The sequence below is a fragment of the Heterodontus francisci genome, unplaced genomic scaffold, assembly GCF_036365525.1.
Source record: "Heterodontus francisci isolate sHetFra1 unplaced genomic scaffold, sHetFra1.hap1 HAP1_SCAFFOLD_436, whole genome shotgun sequence".
Lineage (NCBI taxonomy): Eukaryota > Metazoa > Chordata > Chondrichthyes > Heterodontiformes > Heterodontidae > Heterodontus > Heterodontus francisci.
This window is the reverse complement of record NW_027141859.1, coordinates 1,289,093-1,298,571: the sequence shown is the minus strand read 5'-3', so window position 1 is coordinate 1,298,571 and position 9,479 is coordinate 1,289,093.

Genomic DNA, 9,479 nt, shown 5'->3' with positions numbered 1-9,479 from the left:
CGTGACCAGTGATATTATCACTGCCCAACTGCCTCCCAAATGGATGCGTACAGTGTCTGTTCCGGAATATCACTCACAGTAGTTTCTGGGCTGTAACCCTGAGCGTGGTCCCGAATCAGAGACTCAAAGTTCACATTTTAACTGGGAAAAGACAGGACCAGAGTGAAACGGGATCGCTTTTGTCCCTGGATTCCGTGTCCACTGCAGACAGATCAGTTACATTTACAATAGAAATGCCAGGAGTGAACAAGGTCAATACAATAATACGGAAAATGTAAATGACGCCACTCATAATTGAAGCATCCGTCCAGTATGAGTACAGATTTCAGATTTACTCCGAGAGAGGTCTCACTCGGAAAATGTCATTGACATTGAAATGATTGTGTTTTACCCACCATGTTATTTACATCAGAGTCAAAGCTGCTGATGTAATGTGTTTGTTCAGGATACTGTAAATAATAGCAATGGTCAGGGGTATAACCATGTCAGTGGAGACATATCCCCTGTATAAATCAGTACCCATTGGAATGGATTAGCTCAGAGTGCCTGCTGGAGCTGTGGATTCCAGGCTAATAGAAGTCTCTGCTTCTCATAGAAATGGGATATCCAGTAATGTATCAGGTACAAGACATTTATTATCCTGTACTTGCAGCAATTGGAGTTCCTGGTAAGCCAGTATCTCTGCTGTTAATGGTGTAAAATGATGTTAACTGCGCTGCTGTCGGTATTATTTCTCAATGTGTGTGTTTCACATCCCCCAACTCTTTTCCAGCAATTTACTGATGGAATTTCCTCACTGTCCACATCTTCATTCTTGCAGGAGCTGCATTATGTCTTTAATTGTATTGCTTTAAGTAACCCTGGCATTGCTACTGGATTATTCTGTGTATGGAATGTATTTGAAGGAACGGTCTTGGTTAGGATCAAGAATCAGACCATCAGGAGCTTTTAACAGTTTCATGATGTGGATTTAACCAGTCCTGGAATATTTTTATGATTGTTTTTTCAGTGATTGAGAATGAAACATCTCACGGTCTCAGTGTTCCAAGCGGACAGAACAATGTCCTCCCTCCCCAATAACATGGCTCAGTCCAACTGTGATTTCAATGTGTTTATTGATCATCACTGTTATCAAATATTATTTCATTCTGTGTGTGTCTGACGCTGCTTCAGAAGTCTGGCAACTGAACTGAGTTTGCTGCTGACACTTTCACTTCTCCTTCTCTGCTTCACTGTGGACCTTCACTGTCACTGGACAACATTGGAAAATAGAAAGTATTGATGTGATGTTTTATTGGTTTACACTCTATCAGTTGGAATCAAGAATCTTTCCATTTATCTGTAGATTATCAGCTGCAGCGCTGATGTTGGTTTTTTATGAATTAAACAATCCCACATTCTAACAGATTACTTTATAATTCCAGGAGAAGGAATTTCAATGATTGTGAGGTTTGTCTGGAAGTAGCTTTCGATCCTGTTTATTCCAGGCATTGTAGATGAAGTGAAGATTGCAGGTGAACAGGTGGAGACTTGCGTGTTCTGTAGATACATTAAATTATTCACAGAGGTTTCACCATTGAACAAACGCACTCTGAGAATCGAATCATTGAACCTGCGGCTGGTGAACAGAACACAGGCGCAGAATGTGAGGAATAAATCATAAGCCAAAAGTAACATTTAGTAAACGTTTTCAGAGAGTGAGTGGTCCAGGGACAGAGCAAAGAAGAAAAGGAACAGAGAGAACAAAACCGAGCGAAAGAGATAAGCTGAAGTAAAGAGAAAGAGAAAGAAGCAGCAGTGTAAATAATTCACTATCATAAAGTGCTGGAATGTCCAGAACAATTAGTGACAGAAACTGTGAGTTGAAGTTTTCAGTTGTCAGATTGTGTTCATTTTCCTGTTGGACTTGATCCTCTGTGTTGATTTCTGTCAGGTCCTCATTTTGTTTTGGAGAAAGTTCCTATTCCTTACTTAGTGACTGAATAAACAGAATAGAATCAGTGCTTCACTGATGGTAATTCATTATTTAAATACTACACTTTAAAATCTCTGTAACTACTGAATTCAATAAAGAGCGAGGCTGATATCAGAAATATATTTAAATTTATATTTAATAGCCTGTACAAACTAAATATATTGACTATATTGTAGAAACAATGAACTGTTCTCCAACACCAATAACCACAGGGATTATTGTTTGAATGTATGAATTGAGTTGTATTACTGGGATCTATAGATTAGATTTCCTCTAACACTCTGCTGCAGTCTCTCCCTGTGAATCTCAGCCTCTCCTCTCACTGTATTGAATCCTCAGTCTCCTCATCCATTGCTTCTGTTTATCCACTTTCCCAAACCATCTGCTCCAGTCTCCCCTCCTGCTCCAACATGTCCTTTCCCTGGAATTTACAAGGTTATGGGGTGATTTGATGAATGTATTCAGGATAATAAGGGAAACTAAACGGGTGGACAGAGAGTAACAATTACCACTGGCTGCGGAGTCAGGAACTTGGGGGCATAGTCTAAAAATCTAAACGCAGTCTAAAAACCTTTCAGGAGTGAAATGAAGAAACACTTCAACACACCAGGTGTGGTATCAGTTTTGAACTCTCTTCCACAAACGGCAATTGATGCTGAGACACTTGTTCGATTTTATATCAGAGATTGATAGGTTTTTGTTAACCAAAGGTATTCAGGGGCAAAGATAGGTACATGGAGTTAGATCACACATCAGCCATGAGCTCATTGAATGACAGAAGAGGGTTGAGGGGCCAAATGGCCTCCTCCTCTTCCCCTGTCCAATGACAAATATCTTGCTATCACTCTCTGTGTCTTGGCCTGTGTCTCTCTCTTTGTCTCTCTTTCTGTCTGTCTGTCTGTCTCTCTCTCATCTCTCAAACATCTGTGGAAATCCACAAACATTAGTCAGCCATTATCGGCTGGTTCTCGGTGGCCATTTTGTGTTACCACAACACTAGGACATTTATTCCAGAGACTGACTCCTCACCCATGTGACGGTAGTGCTCAAATTGTGACAGAGCCACAGACATGGAGATACTGAGCCACTCAGTACTAGAAAGGAATCAATCATTCCCTTGCGCCCAATAATTCTCCCTCCACTGTGATTAGGCTGCGTGGCCTGTAATTAATCAGTCTATTACTTTCACCCTTGTTAATCAACAGTACAACATGTGTAGTCCTCCAGTCCTCTGGCAGCACGACTGTAACCAGAGAGGATTGGAAAATGATGGTCAGAGCCACTGCTATTTCCACCCTTGCACCTCTAATCAGTCTGAGCCTGGTGAAATATCAGCTTTCAACGATGCTGAACCCCTGAATATTTCCTCTCTCACTGTTTACCCCGTTCAATATTTCAAACCCCTCCTCATTGACTACAATGTCTGTGTCGTCCCCTCTTTTGTGAAGGCAGTCGTTTGTATTCATTAAGAACCATGCCCGCATCTTCCACCTCCATGGTTAGGAAAAAGGAGGAGAGACGATATAAAGTAAAGGATAGAATTCTAAAGGAGGTGCAGGAACAGACACATCTGGGGAGTAGTTCTGTACCAATCACTGAAGGTGGCAGGGCAGGTTCAGAAAGTGGTTAAATGGCAAAAGGGATCGTGAGATTATAAATAGACACATTGAATACAAAAGCAAGAAAATATGACCTTTGTAAAAGGCTGGTTTGCCTTCAACTGGAGCATTGTCCAATTCTGGACACCGTACTTTAGCAAGAATGTGGCGGCATTCGAGAGGGTGCAGAAAAGATTCACAGGAACTTTTCCAGGGATGAAGGACTTCAGTTACGTGGATAGATTGGAGAAGTTGGGATTGTTCTGTGTCTCTCTCTGTCTTCCTCTCTCTATCTCTCCCTCCTGCTATCTCTGAAACTAAGTGGGAGACAGAGGGAGAGAGGCTTAGATATGCAGATAGAGAGAGTGCTGTTGAGAGGGACAAGGTTGGAGACAGAGAGATTGTTGGGGTGGATTGAAAGGGAGAATGTAAGATATATTCATTTGATGTAATCCTTTATTGCTGTGCACGCAAACAGAGAATGATAGGTATGTATCCAATATGAAATATTGGTGGAGTGGGAGAAATGTGGATGAAGCTGGGGCCCAGGCGGCCAGTTTTGATGATCAGGAAGGAAAACGCTCCATTGTAAACATCCAGCAAGGTATTCCACCATGGAAACCATCACACCCTCATGATATTGGTGTGGAAATCTTGTAATCTATGCCCATGGTTATTGACCCTTCTGTTAAGGGAAATGGTCCTTCCTATCCACTCGATTTATGCCCCTCATTATTTTATACACCTCAATTAAATCTTCCCTTCAACCTTCTCCGTTCCAAAGAAAACAGTTCCAGCCTATCCAATCTTTACACATAGTTAAAATTCTCCATTCCTGACAACATCCTCTGAAAATCCCCTCTGTCCCCTCTCCAGTATGATCACATCCTTCCTGTAATGTGGTGACCAGAACTGTGCACAGTACTCCAGCGATGGTCTAACTAGTGTTTTATACAGTTCTCGCATAACCTCCCTGCTCTTATATTCTCTACATCGGCCAATGAAGGAAAGTATTCCGTAAGTCTTCTTAACCACCTTATCCACCTGTCCTGTTACCCTCAGGAATCAGTGGACATGCACTCCAAGACCCCTCTGTTCACAGTCTGAGAGATTGTTCAGTTCGATTGAAAGAGCAAATGTAAACCATAATAATTTGATGTAACCCTTCACTGCAGTATACACAGACATACGAGCGAGATGCATGGAGTTTGAAACATCGGGGTAGAGGGAGAAAAATAGATGGAGATGGTAACAAATTGGAAAGGAGTGATAGGGACTGAGAGAGAGTTAATCTCTGGTAAACTCTCTTGCTGGTAATCTCTCTCCATCTCTATCTCTCTCTTCTACTCTCTGAAACCCTATTTCTTCTCTTTGTTACTCACTTTCCAATTCTATCTCTCAACTTTTCTCCCTCTATCTCTGTCTCCATCTGTACAGTATCTCAATCTCTCCCTCTTGCTTTCAGGATGGGAAGAGGGAGAAAGAGAGGCTGAGAAAGGGTGTTGCAGGCAGTGAGAGATGAGGCGAAAGAGACAGAGGAACAGTGGGTCTGGCATTGATAGATAGATCTTTACTCTGTATCTAACCCCGTGCGTACCTGCCCTGTGAATATTCAATGGGGACAGTCTCGGACGTGGGAGACTGTCTAAGAATCAAAAATTAGTCTAAAGCCCTTTCAAAGATGAAATTCTGAAACACTTCTGCATACAAAGGGGGGTAGAAGTTTGGAACTGTCTTCCACAAATGACCCCTCCCCATCTCAGCAATCTCCCCCTGCTCCGCAATCCACCAATATCTGCGATCCTCTATTTCTGGCCTCTTGAGTCTCCCCAATTTGAATGGTCCCACCATTGGTGTCCGTGCCTTCAAGCTGCCAAGACGCTAACTCTGGAATTCCTTTCCTAAACCTCTCCGTCACACTAACTCTCTTTCCTATTTGAAGACGCTGCCTCAAATCAACCTCTTTGACCAAGTTTTTGTTCGTCTCGTGTAATATCTCCTTAAGTGACTCGATGACAACTTTTTATTTGCCTTATTTATTTGTTGGATGTGTGCGTTACTGGCCAGGCCAGCATTTATTACCCATTCCTAATTGCCCTTGAGAAGGTGGTGTTGAGCCTCCCTCTTGAACCGCTGCAGTCCATGTGGGGTAGGTACACACACAGTGCTGTTCGGAAGGGATTTCCAGGATTTTGACCCAGTAACAGTGAAGGAATGGTGATATAGTTTCAAGTTGGGATGGTGTGTGACTTTAATTCTTGTGTGGACAGTATTTTCAGTGCGCAGTCCATTCATATTTTTAATTATTTATTTTTTTCACGTTGTTAGAAGTAAAGTTTTTCCTACAATCTCCCTGCCTTACCGTATCCCCTCACTCTTTCTGCCCTTCTCTCCCTCCTTCTCTAAATCCACTGCTTTATTCTGTATCTAAACTCACACTGTACCTGCCCTGGGAGGTCTCATTATGTTGCTGAAGCAATGAGTTATACACTTCCAGCATAACCTCCCTGCTCTTATATACTTTAACAGCCTTGTTGGGAATGGCACTGCAGTTTGAAAATATGAAGCACTGATCCAACACTCACCTCTAAATCACTCACACTAACCTCCACAAAACAGGGCTGGGCAGATAATGAGGATTGTTAATGATTGTTACAACTTGTCTCATCCTCTCTCTGTCTCTCTCTCTCATGCCTGTCTCTTCCCATCTCCCTCTCTCTCTCTCTCTGCCGCATCCTCTCCCTCTTTCTCTGCCTCTTTCCATGACTCTGTCTCTAACACCATCTCTCTCTCCTTGAACAGAAATATTTCTCGACATTTCTTATTTAATTTTTCTCCTGTAAATCTTGCCCTTGCTGGGAACGTCACTGCAGTTTGAAAATATCAAACACTGTTCAACACTCTCCCCCTAAACTCTCACACAAAACACCCAATACAGGACTGTGCAGATAATGGGGATTGTTACTGAGGTTCTGTCACGGACCCCCCACACACTGTATCCTATTTTCCCTGCTTCTAATCTTTGTCAGTGTTTAATAATATGTTTTTCAATGGTATTTCATCTCACTTCAGTTTGAAAATATCAATCACTGATGCAACACCTGCCCCCAAAACACTCACACTTAAACCCCTGATCTTTCCTTTCAAAATTAGTTCTTTCACACAGCCAGTTTTACTTTTTAATTCTATCTTTTTTCAACGTTATTAAATGTACCGTTTTTCCTATAATCTCGCGTTCTCTCTCACTCTCTCTCCCTCTCTCTCTATTTCTCCCTCTGTTTGTCTTCCTCCCTCTCTCTCTGTCCCTTTCTCTCTCTGCACCTGCGCTCTCCCTCTGTATCTGTCTTCCTCGCTTTATCCCTGTCTCTCCCTCTGCATCTGCCCGCCCCCCTTTACGTCTCTCTTCCTCTGAATTTGACTGCCTCCCTTTCTGTCTCTCTCCCTCTGTCTCTTTCCCACTCTGTCTGTGTCTCTCTCCGTCTGTGTTTCACTCCCTCCATCTCTCTGTCCCTCTGTACATGGACAGCAATGCTTTGAGCCATTTGTTTGGTTAATTTAGAATCTTTAACTCTTGCTTTTGTTGGGAATGTCAATGCAGTTTGAAAATATCAAACACTCATCTCACACTCATCCCTAAAACACTCACATTAAAGCCCAAATACCAGACTGGGCAGACAATGGGGATTGTTGCTGGAGTTCCGTCAAGGTCTCATTTCACTATCTCTTCTGTCTCTCACTGTCTTCCACTTTGTCCCTCTCTCTCCATTTCCCCATTTGTTTTTGTTTCCCTCTCTCCTCTTTCCTTTATCGCCCCCAACATTATACATAGAGAGGGTGCTCCTTCCACTTTATAAATAGAGAGGGAGCTCCCTCCATTTTATATGAAGAGGCGGAGCTCCCTCTACCTTAAACATTGAGAGGGAGCTCCCTCTGTTTTATATGGCTGCCGTGGTGGGATTTGAACCCCAGTCTTCAGGCCATCAGGTTGGGCCTCTGGATTACGTGACCAGTGATATTATCACTACCCAACTGCCTCCCAAATGGATGCTTACAGTGTATGCTCCGTAATATCACTCACAGTAGTTTCTGGGCTGTTACCCTGAACATGGTCCGGAATCATAGAGTCAAAGTTCACATCTTTACTGGGAAAAGCCAGGAACAGAGTGAAACGGGATCACTTTTCTCCCTGGATTCAGTGTCCACTGCAGACAGATCAGTTACATTTACAATAGAAATGCCAGGAGTGAACAAGGTCAATACAATAATACGGAAAATGTAAATGACGCCTCTCAAAATTGAAGCATCCGTCCAGTATGAGTACAGATTTCAGGTTTATTCCGAGAGAGGTCTCACTCAGAAAATGTCATTGACATTGAAATGATTGTGTTTTACCCACCACATTATTTACATCAGAGTCAAAGCTGCTGATGTAATGTGTTTGTTCAGGATACTGTAACTAATAGCAATGATCAGGGGTATAACCATGTCAGTGGAGGCTTATCCCCTGTATAAATCAGTACCCATTGGAATGGATCAGCTCAGAGTGCCTGCTGGAGCTGTGGATACCAGGCTAATAGAAGTCTCTGCTTCTCATAGAAATGGGATATCCAGTAATGTATCAGATGCAAGACATTTATTATCCTGTACTTGCAGCAATTGGAGTTCCTGGTCAGCAGTATCTCAGCTGTTAATGGTGTAAATCGATGTTAACTGTGCTGCTGTCGGTATTATTTCTCAATGTGTGTGTTACACATCCCCCAGCTCTTTTCCATCAATTTACTGATGGAAATTCCTCACTGTCCACACTTTCATTCTTGCAGGAGCTGCATTATGTCTTTAATTGTATTGCTTTAAGTAACCCTGGCATTGCTACTTGATTATTCTGTATATGGAATGTATTTGAAGAAACGGTCTTGGTTAGGATCAAGAATCAGACCATCAGGAGCTTTTAACAGTTTCATGATGTGGATTTAACCGTTCCTGGAATACTTTTATGATTTTTTTTGATTGATAATGTGCTACAAGGGGACAGAACAATGTCTTCCCTCCCAAATAACATGGCTCAGTTTAACTGGGATTTCAATGTGTTTATTGATTATCACTGTCATCAAATATTATTTCATTCTGCGTGTGTCTGACGCTGCTTCAGAAGTCTGGCTACTGAACTGAGTTTGCTGCTGACACTTTCACATCTCCTTCTCTGCTTCACTGTGGACCTTCACTGTCACTGGACTACATTGTAAAATAGAAAGTATTGATGTGATGTTTTATTGGTTTACACTCTATCAGTTGGAATCAAGAGTCTTTCCATGTATCTGTAGATGATCAGCTGCAGCGCTGATGTTGGTTTTTTATTAATTAAACAATCCCACATTCTAACAGATTACTTTATAATTCCAGGAGAATGAATTTCAATGATTGTGAGGTTTGTCTGGAAGTAGCTTTCGATCCTGTTTATTCCGTGTCTTGTAGATGAAGTGAAGAGTTTAGTGAACAGGTGGAGACTTGAGTGTTCTGTAGATACATTAAATTATTCACAGAGGTTTCACCATTGAACAAACTGACTCTGAGAATAGTATCATTGAACCTGGGGCAGGTGAACAGAACACAGACGCAGAATGTTAGCAATAAATCATATGTGAAAAGCAGCATGAAGTAACAATTTACAGGGTGTGAGTACTCCGGAGAAATAGGGAAGGAGAAAAGGAGCAGGGAGAACGAAACCGAGTGGAAGAGATGAGCAGAAGGAAAGAGAAAGAGAAAGAAGCAGCAGTGTAAATAATTCACTATCATAAAGTTCTGGGATGTCCAGAACAATTAGTGAGAGAAACTGTGAGTTGAAGTTGTCTGTTGTCAGATTGTGTTCATTTTCCTGTTGGACTTGATCCTCTGTGTTGATTTCTGTC